Genomic DNA, 17,229 nt, shown 5'->3' with positions numbered 1-17,229 from the left:
CCTCATATTAAGTGATTTTATATGTTTATGTAATATATACACATTTTACACATTGTTCAAGGTTCTGTATTTAAATGTGATGTTTTATGCTAACATATTTATTGTTTTGTATTATAATGTAATAATTTATTAGGCATATGTTGATTTAACTACTCATTGATGTCTTAATTGAAGTGTTTGCAAGGGCTATATAAACCCCTTATTTTTAGAGTTTAGTTGATGTCTGAGGAAGCAGATTTTTTTCTGTGAAAGTACCTTGTATGTTGTTTGTACTAGCATAATAAATTCAACACAGTGAACTTTGAGTATTGTTTTGTGGATTTAGTACAGCTTCTTTGTTTTGCTGGATACCATTTTTTGTTGCTGCACTAATTTGTTGGCAGAGTATTCTTTTTGAAATACTATTGTAATATATAACCAATAATACAGCACAAGGCCCAACATTAGGTTTTGAGAACAACATATGTGTAAATCATACCATACCCGTAGTATAAGAATAATAAGTTGTGATGTGGGTAAGGTGTGGGGGGAAGAGAAAGACATTCCATTAGCAACTGTATAGAGTATATTTTTCACAGCAGTACTGCTCAATACTCTACAGGTCTGCCCTTACTTTATGTCTACAAGTGCCCTATAGCTTGTGTAGCATGGACATACCTCTCAAACTATCCACATGGGATTGTATGCGCCGAGCTGTAACACCTACAGATACATAACTACAGGGGACTATTACATGTCAGGGGAATATATATGACTACCAAGGTGTACTCTGTACTGATGTTGTGTGAGTGTGCTACTGGCATACTTCATCTTGGTTTATACCTGCGTCCAAGGTTTTTGGCAGCAACGATCACTATCTGACAGTGTGACACTTGAGAGGCATGTATCATGCACAGTACAGAGAGTTTACACTTATCCTGCCATCATTGGCAGGCATGAGGTTAGACTATCAGCAGACATTCATAGGCGCACCAGGCATACAGCCATACCAACAATAGACTACTTAATTTGTCTTATTAAATTGGAATAGTAGTATACTTCATGTCATTTTATTTAATGGAGTCTTATCACCTTGCTGAGCAATGCTATTTATGCACTACTACATCTGGAAACAGACATTACCATACCCTTCTTACAACTACTAAGGACATTTATTTACCTGTAAATCCTGTGGGGAGAATATCTGTTAACAATACTTAACTGTTTCTATGCATACTCAGTACTACTTGTCTGTTACTATAAATATATCTTATTACCATCCCTGGATTCAAACCCCAGTCTGTGTGTGGAAAAGGAACAACATATATATTGCTTATCACACTGAGCTAGTGTTCCACTGCTGTGTGTTGATTGAGTGATATGTGCCTAAATCTCATTTGGTGACAAGGTCTGAACTGCTAATATAGGTAGAGTGTCACACAAGACTGCAGTGACAGTTGAATATACATTCATGAGATTCATGCATGGCAGAGATAGTAAGTGAACTGTGTATTAATACATGGAATGTAGGTGTACAGAATTAACCCCTACTGGGTGGGAATAAGCGTGATCTGTACAGACCATATTGGGGTGCTGGGTTGCCTACCTGACTCATATACATTTGCAGATGGTATATTTGCAGTCTACAGCAATTACAGTTTCATACTTGCCTGCATCAGCATACCTACGTTCAGAGATGCATATAGCTGAAATGCAAAAGCTAGCACAAGACCATCCTGGGAAAAATGCACTATAATACCTTAGACAATACTACTCTAGGCTCAGATCTTAGTGCAGAACAAATATCATATTGCATTATATCTTGTAGTACAGCTCCACATCTACACTTTAGCATAACAGTTATTTATTGTTCAACCTTTGGTCACTTCATGGTGTTATATACGTTTACTTCACAAAACCTGTAACATTTGATTTCTTGAACAACAGCTCAGAGTACACAGAACAATTGGCAAAACACAGACTTATTGAGAGTGAAATGACACAGTGATTGGTATACAGCTGACAAACTTTATTGTTCTACACTTCATATAATGCAGGCATTGGAAAACATCTGTTATTACACAATCTATGCAGTACTACCTCTATTTCTTCACAATTCTGACTGCAGTTGTACTGTATTTCCTGTAGATTAGGAATGCAGTTAATTTATTCCCTTCACATTTTCAATGCTGGTGTACTTTATTACCAGAACAGCTATTATTAATACAGTATACATGTTATTCCCAAACATTATTAATGCTGTATTAACTTTCTTCATGTAACAGCAGCATGTTTCCTGCTTTCATCTATATTGAACTGTACCTGGTAATACTCACTTATATAAGTTTAGGTCTCTATACACATTAATTGCAGTACACTCACAACAGACTATACCTACTGGCAATTACTACTTTACTCTTTCTTAATTAGATTACTTTATATTGCAAGATATATCTGTACTCACCACATTCTCAGAGCATCCTGGCCAGGTGCCCTGCATTGGCATCCAGGTTGAGAGCCCTCTCTTCTGCAGCTGCAGGGGGAAACACACCATTATGCTTACCTGTCTATCAGATATTCATACTATAATTTGGTAAATCAATGGTTCCTATACTTACAAACTTCTGAGGCATTGCAGTCCTGAGCATCTTGGATCCATTGGGCCAAGAGCTCCCCCTTCCTATGGTTCAGGTCATCATAATGATGACACACCTGTTCACCAGTGGAGGGGATGCCAGTTGCAGTGGTGAGGTCATGTGCCAGCTGGTCTCAGACCTCTGACTTGTATTCAGAGCCCTGGTACTGGCCCTGCAGCAGCCGGTCACCATGATTTTAACAAGGAGCCCAACCATGACCCCCGACTCCACAATGCTCCAGCGCTGCACTTGGAAGTACACACCCTCTCTAATTCCAGCCACAGCTCTTGTAGTGATTAAACTCCAACAGGTTCTGGCTGTATCCCTGCCTATTCAGATTAAATAAGGCTGTTTTCCCACCCTTTGCCACCATTGGACCATTTTGCGCAAACCCACTAAGCTTAGTTGAGCAGTGCTTAAACTAGCAAATGCTTAGCAATGCTTAGCAGTGCACATACCTGCTTAGCTGAGGTGAGGTTTGCTTAAACAGAGATTGCTAAACAGTGCCCAAACCAACTAAGTGAAGCTACGCTTTGCTAAGTACTGATAAAACAAGTCCTGTTTCAGCATTGTTTGGCTTGGCTCAACAGTGCTTAGCAAAGCTTAGCTACGGGCAAACCAGAGAGTTCAATAATAAAAAAAATATTGAAAGTAATTGTTCATTAATGATACTTTATTATTATGTGTATCTATTTTACTTTATATCTCCTAAACAAATGCATTTTACCAGGTTATCTGGGAATGCAACTTTAATGTCTTGGACACTTGTGTGTAACTGGGGCTTTTATCCTCAGGTGTCTACTGAAAATGGGCTTCTGGTCCAGCTTTACTACCTGGTCAACAAATGTGAATCTATACATAAAAAAAATATTTACAACAATTCCCTATCACATGTAAAAAGCTGAATGGTCTGTATTTAAATCATGCTCCTACTGCACACAAGGCCATCACTCTAACCATTCAGCTACTGAGGATACGGTCCTTAGAGCTATAGAGTTCTATACAACTCTCAGTTACATTTAAGCACTACTGAGCAATGCACCTCACCATGAAAACCCACTTAACTATGCTTAAATATGACCTTTTCTAACTAATTAAATGCATCTGGTTTCTATTTTTAGATGTCTGGCATGTGTCTATAGCTAAGCGTCATGTCACACAAACACAAAAAAATATATATTTAACTCTGTTTCACTTTATTATTTAAGTGCCATCCGGCACAATAACAGTGCAGGGGTGTGTTACTCATCTGCAGACACTGTAACACATCCCCTACACTGATTCTGTAACCATGTTACACAGCTGTCTCTTAGTAGTGTGCCTTCATTAATATACAAGGCATGTTGCCGAAGGGGAGTGCAGACACAGCCACAGTAGACTCCATGTAGGACTTACACTATTCCTAGATGGAGTTTGTTAAATCTGGGGATTGTATTTTTACAATTATGTTAAGCTGTATTTTTCTGATATATTGGCATGAAATGTTGACTTACAGGAGTCATGATCAGGGGGTGTAAGAGGCACAGTGAAATCTAGTGGATACATCTTCTTCTGAAGCATATGGAGTCAAGTTTTTTTTCTGTAGAGGAGCTCTCCATGGAGATTAATCAACTCCAATTTATCAAGGCAATGAGAATAAATGTGATTCAGCCAAAGTGTTGATGGAACTGGACATTTGTAATGTTATTGTTTATGTGCCTTTTCTATGTTACACTGAAGCTGGGATAGTACCTCTGGCTAACAAATTGGAGTGATATTCCCAATTTCCAAAAATGTCCAGAGGAGTTATACAAATATCATTATCCTCAGCCTCCCAAGAAAGCCTGTGCCAGTGCATTGCAAAGGGGGACTTCATCTAACAGTAGAGCCCCTGATTCAGTAAGAGCAATGTGCATTTTCTCCAGCCTATAATTGATATTAGGGGTAGAAATCTTACAATACTGTTAAAATGTGTTTTGTGAACCCTGAAAAAATATGACTATGTACCCTAACTTTACTGTGGAATGTACAACAACAATAAAGGGGCCCAGGGCTACTCCCAAGAGAGATTCATATCTGCATTCTTAGCATTTTATTGAATACATTACAGATGAGCAGAGAATACCACTAATCACATGATTTCTTCTATGCTCCTGTATGTGATTTTTATGAACTTGATAAATCTAAAACAATGATCAGGACAGCATCCAGTCTGGGGATGTTCAGTTGGCATCTTTGCTGCTGAGTCCACCCTCTTGGCCTCAAATGGCACATCTCCCGTGTGTACTGGAGTGGGTTTGTCCATTAATTTCATGTGGCAGGAACGAAAATCAGCACCTTCAACTAAGAGGCCATTGCAACCACCTGGGAAGGACTGCATTTACAACAGCCGAGGAGGGGAAAAAGGTTAACTAAGGGGGAGGAGTCATTGTACTGAAGTATGTTGGTATAGTTACTGCTGTATCATAAGGAAGAAGCCTTCAGTTTACCAGTAAGTCTTTCTCCACATCCTTGCCTGTGATCATCAGCTTTGAGCAGAGATTGAAAGGATGAGATCATGGATGTATGTGGATGAAATAAGGATCCTTCATGGAGCACTGGGACTCACTATCTATGATGCAGTGTGTAGCTTAGAAACTCATTATGATTTCAGAGTACAGCATCTCCTCTTTTGAAATGAGAGTTGTTACCTGAGGTGACTTGTGGATTGTGTAAGGATGCCACCTGGGCACCACGAATTTCAGTATTTCGAACTTACAAAGCCGCAGACTCACATTTCCAAAACTGGTAGCAGCGTGAAATTTAGGGGGGGTGGGGGCCGCAGCCCCCCACCACTTATATGTAGTTTAGATGAGTTTGTTTGATTGTGGGGGGAGTTTTGTGTATGTTTATGTGTGTATTGTATGTGTAGTATAATTACGGGATTTTGAATTTCACGGTTGTGTGTTTTCAAATTTGTGAGTTGTGGCTGGGTTTTCGGCTTTGTGGTTTCGAAATACTGAAATTTGAGATTTCAGTATTTTGAAATTACAAAGTGGACACACACACACACACACAGATATATATATATATATATATATATATATATATATATATATATATATATATATATATATATAAATATATGTGTATACATATATATATATATATATATATATATATAAATATATATATATATATATATATATATATATATAAACACTGATGACACCAGTATGACACCAGTGGGTGAAACAGTCTCTTTTCTTCCTCACTCTCACAAATGTTGGAGTTTGAATTACATGATAGCATATTTAACACTAGTTAACTGTGTAATCATACTCCCCAGGATTCACGAAGCCTCCGTGGAAGAGTTATAACTCTTACACGGAGGCTGCAGTTAAACGGAGTGATGTCAGCATGCTTTGCATATTCATGAGAGCATGCTGAATCACACCTAAGTCTAACACGGTCCATGTAAGACAGTAGGGGGCATGTCCATAGGCTGAGCCCTGCAAGCGGACACGCCCCTAGAAGTGTAAAAGTGCCCAAAGTAAACACCCATAACAGAGTCCACGGAAATGTGAATAAACACAACACAACACATGCCCCCACAGACTATGAACATAAAATATATATAAATGAACATGTTATATATTTTTTTTAAATTGTAAAGATGTTTAACCGTGAGTGCGCTTCACGTTAAAGTGCGTGAAAGCACAGCTACAGTTAGCAGTCAGTGGGAAAACATATAAGAACTAAATATGCTAAATAAGCGAGGAAGCAATAGTGTAGCGATAGAGATGTTGGCTGAAGAGCAGGCATTCATGGTTCGAGCCCCCACGGCACCAATTTTTTTTTTTTCAAAATAAGCAGGAAACAAGTCCCTGATAAATATGTACACATAAAACCCCAATATATGTAAATTGTAATGAAATAGCCCATTTATATCGAAGACATGTGAGGTAACAAAAGAATAAAAAATGCCAGATGTGCCCATAGCTGAGCTACAGTTTAACAGGGTGAGTGCATCTGCCCGTAGATGAGCAGTGGTTTAACTGGTGCAAAATGAGTGCCCGTAGCTGAGCAGTGGTTTAACATGCTAAATCTATGTGCCCCTAACTGAGCTGAGCGTAATATGCATGCCGATAGCCAAATGAGGCTTAAACTAGCGTACCACTTTTGCACGGAGCTGCGCACCATGCAAACAAGCTAACCGACGGGCAAAGTTGAGCAAGCCGTATCAAAACTGCCTTTACACAGACACACCCCTCAGCATGTCTAGACAGTCATGAAAAATAAAAAGTAGTGGCCAGGTGCGAACCCAGGATACTATACACCATAGTCAAGGTACAGAACCACTAAGTCATGACACCAGTACCTGTAAATGCAATAATAGCTAATATATAGGAATGAATACAAACTGGAGCATGACAATGCAGGTTTACTGAAGTTGATACAATTCCAAAATGGCCAATCACAGATATGTGTGGGAAAAATGGACTATATAAGCCCCATAGGCGGGAATACACAGCATAAACGATTGTAGAACTGACCTGCAGGCAGAATGACAGGAGTAGGAGAGGGTAGTTGCTTTCAAGCACAGAGGTGGGGTGTTGAGGAGTCCAGGTACATGGTCTGGCTCCTAGTCCATAATCATGAGGCCCAACTCATGCAGGGCCAGGTCTTCTGGGGAGCATACAGGGCTGAGGCGTGGGACCGGTTGGCTCATGATCTCACCAGTGCCACAGGGATTCCAAGGACTGGTGAGCAGGTCCATCACCACCATGCAGACCTGAAGAGATGCAAGCAGGACCAACTGAATCTTTGGATCCAGGAGGCCCGGCAAACACCCAACGTCCCACTACTGAGTAAGTAACATTTAATTATGTATGTAAGAAATTAAACTAGCTGATATTATGGAGATGTGTATTCCAATATTACTTCATTTATATTACAGCTGCAGGTGTCTGTTCTGCGAACCGCAGAGCCTATGGCGATCGGCTGGTGCGGTTGCGCCACCAGGCAGGTCAGTAATCCACTACCAGTAACTGTAAAGAAATATAAAAGTATGACAGTCAGCAAAACAGTGCAGTGTAGTCAGTAAGGAATAAAATCTGCAAGTAACAGTGTGAAATTGTATGCAAGTATTGCTTGATTACAAAAGTATGTTTCAGCCTGTAAGTTTAACCTAAACATGAAACTGTCCAACATATATTCTGAAATAAAAATGCCCTGCCTGTAAGAAAATAGTACACAACCTGCAGCAGGCTGAAAAGTATAGCTGCAGAAGATGATGAAATCACATGTGTGAAATATATCCCTGTGGAAATACTAAAACATGACAGAAGTGAGACTGCTGGAAAGGATTGTAATAACTACTGGTAAAACATGTCAATAAAGCCTAGAAGTACCATCCTGAATAGTAAAATGAAAGCAAGTGAGAGAGTGTGAGAAAGTGTCATGAATCCAGCAATAGAGTAGTAATAACCCCTGAATAAAGTATACTGCAGTCAAGACAGAATGAAATGCATGTGAGATCCAAAACCAAACAGAAAAATCTGCTCAAAGTGTTGCTGCATCTGGAATGTGTATCCCAAAATCAGGATATGTTGCTCTCAGTCTGCAATATGCAGATAGGATGTTTGTCTGATATACCAAACATCCACACTTGTCTACAGCTATATAAAGCAAATGTAGCAGGATGATGTAGCTGAACAAAGCTAGATATGAATGTGTATGAAGAACCATAAAATGTATATTGATGTTGCAGTAACAGTCCTATCACCAAGTTGAAATAGTTATCATATAGGAAACTGTAGTTAGAACAGTAGTGTGTATATAACTGTAGCTATTAGAAATGTACAGCATATGTACTGTTATTCGAAGGTGTTAATATTACTTTCTTCACCCCACCCTATAACCACATATAACCCATTCCACGTGAAAATAGTATGTGCAATCACAATTAACACCCCTGGACGTTTGTCCTGTTGGGTCATATATATTTGCATATCTGTTGATGCATCTGCCCTGTTCATACATCCACACCTGATGGCCTGTTGCCATCAATTAACCCTGCATGTTGTTGGACTGTGTATTTCTGTTCAAATTATGCATGTGTTATGCACGCTGTTCAATGGTGTGAATATCTGATGTTTGGTTAATGGGAATACTAATGCATGCTGTTACAACTAATTGTGAATGGTATTATATGTCATTAACCCAAACTGTCATGACATAATGCAAAACATAGTACGACAGGGAAGGCGGGTTCCAGAGGACCCACCTCTCCCATCTCAGCTGGCGAGTGCAACTGGCACTAGTGCCGAGTCCGGACCCTCCTCCGGTGGCCCTGTGCCACCTGCGGGTGGAAGCACTGCAGGGGATGGGGCTGGCCCCCCCTCTGCAAGTGTGGCCAGAGTAGAACCACCACTCACCCTCCGTAGCGTCCGGACTGTGGTGCGTAGGGAGATTCGGGACTCTGTTCTCGAGCCCCTACGCCAGCTCGAGGCACGGGTGGTGCAACTAACAAGCATGCCTGTTGCCCCGCCTATACAGCCCCCAGCACAGCCCCATCCTGGGCAGTGAAGGAACAGTGGCAACTGCCTATGGGTGGGGATATCAGTTCCACTGTTGCCATCTGTGGGCTCATGGGCTCTGGATATCCAAACCTCCGTCCCTGTCAATTGCGCAACCCCCCCACACATGTCATACACCGCCCCTGTATGTGTCTTGTTTGTCTTGTCTGTTTACCTACCCAACCTACCTCCCCAGCTGTACCAACTTCCTTCACCTGACATACCACTCTCACCTGAAAAAAAAAAAAAAAAAAGGGCAGTCTGTACCCACAAAAAAATTACACCCCATAAATAGCTGCCCATTCCACACACATGTCTACTGGACATGGAACCTATCAATTACAATTGGCTGTACAACAAGTATTATTGTTGTCCTGACACCTCTCTCAGGGGTGGAAGGTTTCAAATGTCACACCAAATTACATACATATGCACAGCTGTTGCTGATGAAGAAATGGGCAGCTATGGGCCTTACCTACATCCCTCCTGCACATCCCAAGCTTGTTTCCCTACTGTCTTACCCTCCTTGTGACCCCTTTTTCACCACTTTCCTGTCTCCCCATTTTCTTTTCTTTCAAAGAAAATAGTGCGGGTGTGCGCAAGAGTAAGCACATTTAAGCGGTTGTAAGCGGGTGTGCGTGGAGCTAACCGCCAGTGCGCATGCGTGAGCTCCACTCAAACCAGTGCTAACCCGGTTACAACTGCTTAAAAGTGCCTTAGTCACTTTGATTGACAGGTCCTGTACTCAGCTCAAAAGCAAAATAAAATCCCACTGTGAGTCCCGAACCCAGGACCTTGCAAACAGTAGTCTGTATGACTTACCACTAAGCCATGACTCGTATACAAAGACATTGTGCTAAAATTAATATATCATGTAATAGTAGGAATGACTGTAAAGGGAATATAGATGTGTAGTACACAAAGCATGTCATTTAGAATTACTATCAAAACTAGTGGATTTCCATAATAGTAGTGTGTGAACAGAAACAGCCATGCTAGTTGGAAGCTAGTAGGTAATAATGTCACTATAGCACCTTGCAAGCCACACACATACTCACAGCAGGATAAGCACTGCCCATACCCCACAACCTTTTACAGGAACACATCTGGACCAAGTAATAAAATATGTGGAGCAAAGGCCCAAAACCAGGGACACATTACAAATAATGTTACAACAAACGCAGACAGTTCAGAGAATAACAGGGTCTGCACTTTGTGGGATGTTTGGAAGGGTATGCAGTCTGAAACTTGAATGTTTGTCACCATATTCTGACTTGAGCCCAGAGTGACTTGCCAGAAAAAGGTGTGCATGAGATATTGACCAAAATATGAGGCAGAAATGTGGACAACCTGCAAATATCTGTACACATGATGGGTCTGACACCACCATATTTGAATAGTTACGAGCCTAGACATAGCAACAGTGAATGACTTACAGGGATGCCCCACAGACCCCATTTGAAATGTACAAACAGTAGGCAGAAAGGTGTAACACATGCAATGGTAACTATGGAGTCCTGAAAGTATTCATCACTTGCATGGCAGAAAAAGTGTAGTAATACATATGCTCATGTTAACCCACAGTCACAACTGCAGCATACCAGACATTTTAATGGGTGTACCCCACTGATATGTACCATTCCATGAGGCACATAACAGATGAACCTGAAAGTCTCTGGGGCCTGCTCAGCAGCATACTCAAATACCCTAATAGATGTCAAGGCCCACACCATGGCCAGAGCACACTGCATGCTGTAACACCCTAGCAGATATAGCAAGCATTCCAAGGTGTGAATGTACATGTAATATAGGAAAGTTACAGCAGCACACTACAGTCAAGACACCTAGCAGGCATACAAGTAGTGACTGTAAAGGGCAACTATTGAAGCCTTAGCAACAAAGTGCAAGCAAAAGTGAAAGGAAAGCACACACACACACACACACACACACACACACATTAACAGTAGTAGTAGTTGTAGGTGTCAGTGTACATACACAGTTAGTACAGGAAACTGGAGAAATGAATGGAGGAATGTTAATCTACAACACACCTGGAAATATGAGAGAGATACCAACCTTTACACTCACGGAACATTGCCACAGCATAACAGCATGGTCCCTGCCCTTAAAATCTGAAAGGGCTACGCCTATCTCACATACCTTTTTATAGCACTGTTCTGAAATCACAGTGAGAACTGCAATCAGTACACAACTGGCTGCATGCAATTAGCAAATGCTGGCTAACAATTGGTACAGAGGCCATCGCATGGGCATATGCAGATACCTACAAAAGTATGCTGTACTCCCAGTCCACACATGCAATACTTTCATTGCACCCTGAGAAGGACGTGAGAGACAGACAGAGAAAGAAAGAGAGAGACAGAGACAGAGACAGAGACAGAGACAGAGAAAACTGCAATTAAGCAGACACAAACAAATTGTTCAGCAACAGCTACCTGAAAGCTGACAACTGGGAAGTGGAGCAGCAGGACAGAGAACCAGATGGCAACACAAGCAGCTGTGACAAACACAGGTAATGTAAAGTAATACTATAAAGGTCTACATACTGTGAACCCTTCATATGTGTCATTGGTCTGTATCCATATGTATATGAAGATGTGTAAAGGGCAGGGGACATACAGCAGCTATCAGTGAAGGCTGTACATACATTTGTATGTGAGAGCATCTATGTGCACATATCAATGTTGGTTGATTGTAGGTTGTAGTGCCATGTACAAAGTAGGTTTCGCAGTTATGTATGTTTAGCAGTATGTTAGTGTGTGTATACAGTATGGTAGACAAATATGTTGATATACCTGTCTAACATATGGATACGTATGTATGTCAACATATGTATGTGTATATATATATATATATATATATATATATATATATATATATATATATATATATATATATATATATATATATATATATATATGTGATATGCATATATGTATACATACATAGAGAGAGAGAGATGTAGGAATACATAGACAGATGTAGATAGAATATTGTACAAACATATCTATGTAATGCACACATACAGATATAGATATATGTAGATACATATACATAGACAGACTGATCTGACTATCTACAGGTATGACTGTATATGACGACCTGCAACACAGCTTGTCCACCCCCTCTGTCACTCACACCCCTCTGTGTCCCCCCCTCCACATCTATAGCAATATATGTACATCAATATATATATATATGTATATGTATATGGACATATATATATATATATATATATATATATATATATATATACATATAGATATATCGATATACACACACACACACATATATATATATATATATATATATATATATATATAGAGAGAGAGAGAGAGATGTATATAAATTCTGAGTGAGGCACATGTGTACAGATGTATTGCAACAGGTGCCTGGTGACAAAGGCATGGAGTGAACACCAGTGTCAAAACCGGAGTACCATACCACATTCCAGATCACCTACACCAGTAACCACCAGATATGTGATTGGCTGCCCACCACTGCATGTGTCAAGGGTGAACAGGGTCATAAATGTGTACAATAGTGGCCCCAATGATATTCACAGTGGCACACTATCCCTGGAATACCTGCACATGGTATGTGTCAACGGACATGGTGTGTCAGCTATGGGCATGTAGGCCGGTGTACCCCTCCACACCACATAATGGATGCCATGGTATGGACCTCACATGACAGCTACAGATATGGAGAAGGACACAGTGACATGTACAACACTGTGACAATACACTCAAACACATTACCAATGCACAGTGACTGACACCACAGAGTACACATAAGCTACCCACATAGAGGTTACCACTCCCGGATTTACATATGTAAGTCACACCCATGACAGATGTCCAACAACCATAGTAACACCTCACACCATCCACAACCTAAATGTCTGCTGTGTGTCGTCCATGCCACTGCAATAGAGTGCACATGTGGAGGTAAGAGTTCCTACCCACAGATAAGACATACCCTGCAATAAACCACACAGTGTTAAGAAACAAGACTCCCCATGAGTACATGTCACACATACCCCTGCTGAATGTTAGTCAGATAGGTAATATGCCATATGAGTCACCCTGTGTAACTGTGTGAGAGCAGCAGGTACCATCACACCACATGTGTCACAATGATCAGGGTAGCAGAACAGTACACTGCTGTAGTCCCAGGGGCAATAGCATATTGTATAGTATTGTATTGTAATGTAATGCATTGTGTTGTATTGTATTGGTATGTTGAGGTGCCTCCTTCGTGGAGTGGAACCACTGCTGCTGTGCGCCAGTGTACAGGTACATATCCTGTAGTCAGGCTAGTGTTACATAGCACTTCTATATGTGTGTTTAGCTCCTGTCAGAGTTTATGTAGCATGCAACTGGGGATACCATCAGGTCCCATTCGTGTTGTGTATTCTGCTGTCCAGAGGGTGGCTCTCACCTGGACATCTGTGATGACAGGGAGGTTACAGTCAGCTGGGATAACTATGTCTTATTTTGGGGGAGAGGGCGGGGTGACACCTGCACTGAACCTGTCTGCCACAATGTTGTTGATATCTGTGGTGTCAGTGAAATATTTGTTATTGTGTACTAACTATGGCCATAGAGGATGGATTATGACCAGGTTGCTAACATAACTGAAGAAGGCCTTCTGGTTATCTGTAGTGTCCCTCTTGATTTCCCTCTCAAAGTTGCCCATGGATTTTGTATGATGGAAAATAGATCCTTACTAGTGCTGCTCAGACATGCCCTCCCTTTATGGAATTATGCTCTGTCTTGCAGTAGCTTCCATCTTCTGTAATACAATCTGTCTATGGCTGGTGTTCACCAGACAGGATGCTGTCCCTTTGTGGAGAGTGTCTTGGTCATATATGGGATTGCATGATCCATGCATTCTCAGAGACATCTGTAGAAAGCAATTGTGTAGGGGTCAGCATTGTGGGTTGTATCTGCCACTGGCCCAGTGGGCTGAAAGGATACCAAGTCACTGTTACAAAGTGTAAAGTTTGTATCTGTAATGTTATGCACTATAGTCGTTTGTGCTAGTGGTGGAGGTGGGATATGTATATCCAGGGCAATCAGTGTGTGGTCAGCTCACAGTAGTTGATGATGTAGGCCATACAGTACCTAGATACAACCCCCAGAGTGAGGAGGTGCTATTGAACTGAATCAGTGTTTTGACTGCTGGGGTTTGGTAGTATGTCGTATGGAGTGTGCCAGGTACTGTTGCACAGTTGCTGGCTGAGCACTGATACCTGGCCATCTACATGTGTATCCACCAATAGACAGACAGATGCTACATATGTGAGATATGTTGTATCATAACAGTCGAGTAGCATGTGTAGTATGTGTGCCAAATTCTGCTGACATATATTGCTGATACCAGGTTATTTTCTTTCTCAGGTACATGGCCCACCCGCGGAATCCCACCTACTCCACAGCTGAGGATGAGGAGATACACCAGAGCCTGGTGCGGGATTATGCAATACTCTTTTCCCGCACCAGCCAGAATCAGCAGGAGAGGGCTGCACTTTGGCAAGACCTTGTCCGTCGGGTAAATGACATAGGCACGCATAATAGGACATATGAGCAGGTACGACATCACTGCAGTGATTTAATCAGACATGTCCGTCAGCGTGCATCGGATATCCACAGGCAACAGGTCGCCAAAGGTGGTGGGGTGGCTACACATCCCCCACTCACCAGACTGGAGGGACTACTCACGAGTGTAGTGGCTCCAGTCCACCAGCAACAACAACAGCAGCAGACATGCATTATGATGGAGGCTGGAGCCACGCAGCAGCAAGACAGTGAACGTGCAGGTAATATGCCATATGTATAGTTGACTGTTGTGTACACTGGTAGTTAATGCATGTGTGAGGTGAGTCCTTGGTTTGTAGCTGTCACCATAGTATTTAATGTGCAAGTGTGATATCCTCAATATTAGCAGCTGACCTGTGAAAGGCGACTGTTGTACTACTGACCTGTTTCATACTCAGTAACAATGGCACAGTTGTGCCCACTGACATTAGTTTCTTCATGTCTGCAGGACCCTCTAGTATAACAGCAATGCAGCCTATCCATGCTGGTGAGTGTGTATTAACAATTCCTGTAATAGTGTTGATAGTAATAGTACTATTTGGCTCACTTAGTAGTGCTCTTTGTATGCATGTAGGTGTGTCTGCGTCTGTGTGTTGATATCACGCATACTGAGTACTGTGCATGTGTGCATGTGTGCATGTGTGCACCTGTGCATGTGTGCATGTGTGCACCTGTGCATGTGTGCATGTGTGCAAGTGTGCACGTGTGCATGTGTGCACCTGTGCATGTGTGCATGTGTGCACCTGTGCATGTGTGCATGTGTGCACCTGTGTGTGCACGTGTACATGTGTGCATGTGTGCATGTGTGCACCTGTGCATGTGTGCACGTGTGCATGTGTGCATGTGTGCATGTGTGCACCTGTGCATGTGTGTATGTGTGCATGTGTGCATCACTGGTAATGTGTAGACATTGTAAACTGTGTTTCCTGTTTCCCTCCCACAGGTTCTGTTGCTGCTCTGGTGTCATGTAGCAGGGAACCTTAATCAGGTGCCGTGGGTACTGATAATGATGACATCTGTGTAATGGCACAGGAAAGTATGCCAGGGTCCACCATTGGTCAGCCGATTGACAGTACACAGCTGTCGATCCCATCAATGCGCACAGTTATCCTGCCAATACACCCTTTGTCACCAATGTCCCTAGGTGATGGACAGCATACAGTGGGCATTGACCAGGGTAATGTGGTATCTGTGGCACATGCCTCCCCACACAGCAGCCATGGGCATGGCCCAGAGATGGTACCACACAGACAGATGTCCAGGGGTTCTCGTGGGAGCATCTGTGGGTGTACTGCCCCTATCAGACGTGCCCACAGAGGTCTTACAACCTCAGCTATGTTTCAGGCTGTCATGCAGGCACAGTCACGTATGGAACGGTACACCAGACAGGGTCTGAGGGAGCTGACAGCATGTCTCACAGCCATGACTGACAGTATGCGTGACATTGCGGCTGCCATCCGTGATTTCACCGATGTCATAGACAGACATTGTGGGGACATATTAGACCGGTTCCACAACTACATGTCCATGAGCCAGGGTGATGGTGGGCGGTTGAGGCGTCGACATGCCCGTATGCCAGCAACAGCAGCAGCTGGCAGTCGTCGCGGACGACAGCAGGGCTGTGGCCGCCCCCGTAGTGCCAGCAGCAGCCCCAGCAATGCTGGGTCTGTGCTGTCATCAGACCGCCCCAGGAGACCAGGTGCACGTGGCTCTGGCCAGGCCCGGCAGGGATCTGTGTCCAGTCAATGAACACCTGCTTCTGATGACAGTACCCAGTCTGGGTTGGTACCGGATACGGTCTGTAGCACCCCTGCAAGGCACAGGTACCGTGTTCGTGGCCAGAGACACTGATCTGTATGACCTGGCAGGTACAGTCTGTGGCTGTCCACAAACACCAGTATATGGCAGCCATGAGGTGGAACTGTGTGCATCCATACACATGCGAATTGACAACACCTAGGGCTACTGCATACATGCACACACTGCATCAACATTGCCCCACCTTCTACTGCAGTCCCTCACCAACACACATACACATACATGTCAATTGGTGGTATCGGTGGCTGACTCAGGCATACCAAGTTCACACCCTGTGCATATGATGAAACTGTGCCACCTCCTGCAATCTGTAACAACTGTGCAGGTACAGGTTAACATATTGCTGATGCACAGGGTGACCACATAGATGTGCAGTAATAGTATCATGTTGTTAACAGTACTGTGTGCTGAATTAATTGTGGGTATATCACAGCATGCCTGATGCAGTAAGTGTGTGATTGTCATGTCCTGTCGTCTACACCCATGGTAAGTACCATAGTGTATCATCTGCACATGTTGGCATACTGGTGGTAATGATGTCAACAGAAGGCTACATACATAGGTAGCACAGGGGATAAGGTAATGAATGTAGTAATACACAATGATGGACATGTAAATTGCAAGTGGCATGTT

The sequence above is a fragment of the Protopterus annectens genome, chromosome 7.part0, assembly GCF_019279795.1.
Source record: "Protopterus annectens isolate FY-2018-M chromosome 7.part0, PAN1.0, whole genome shotgun sequence".
NCBI classification, from domain to species: domain Eukaryota; kingdom Metazoa; phylum Chordata; order Ceratodontiformes; family Protopteridae; genus Protopterus; species Protopterus annectens.
The sequence above is the reverse complement of the archived record's forward strand: the minus strand, read 5'-3'. Positions refer to the sequence as shown.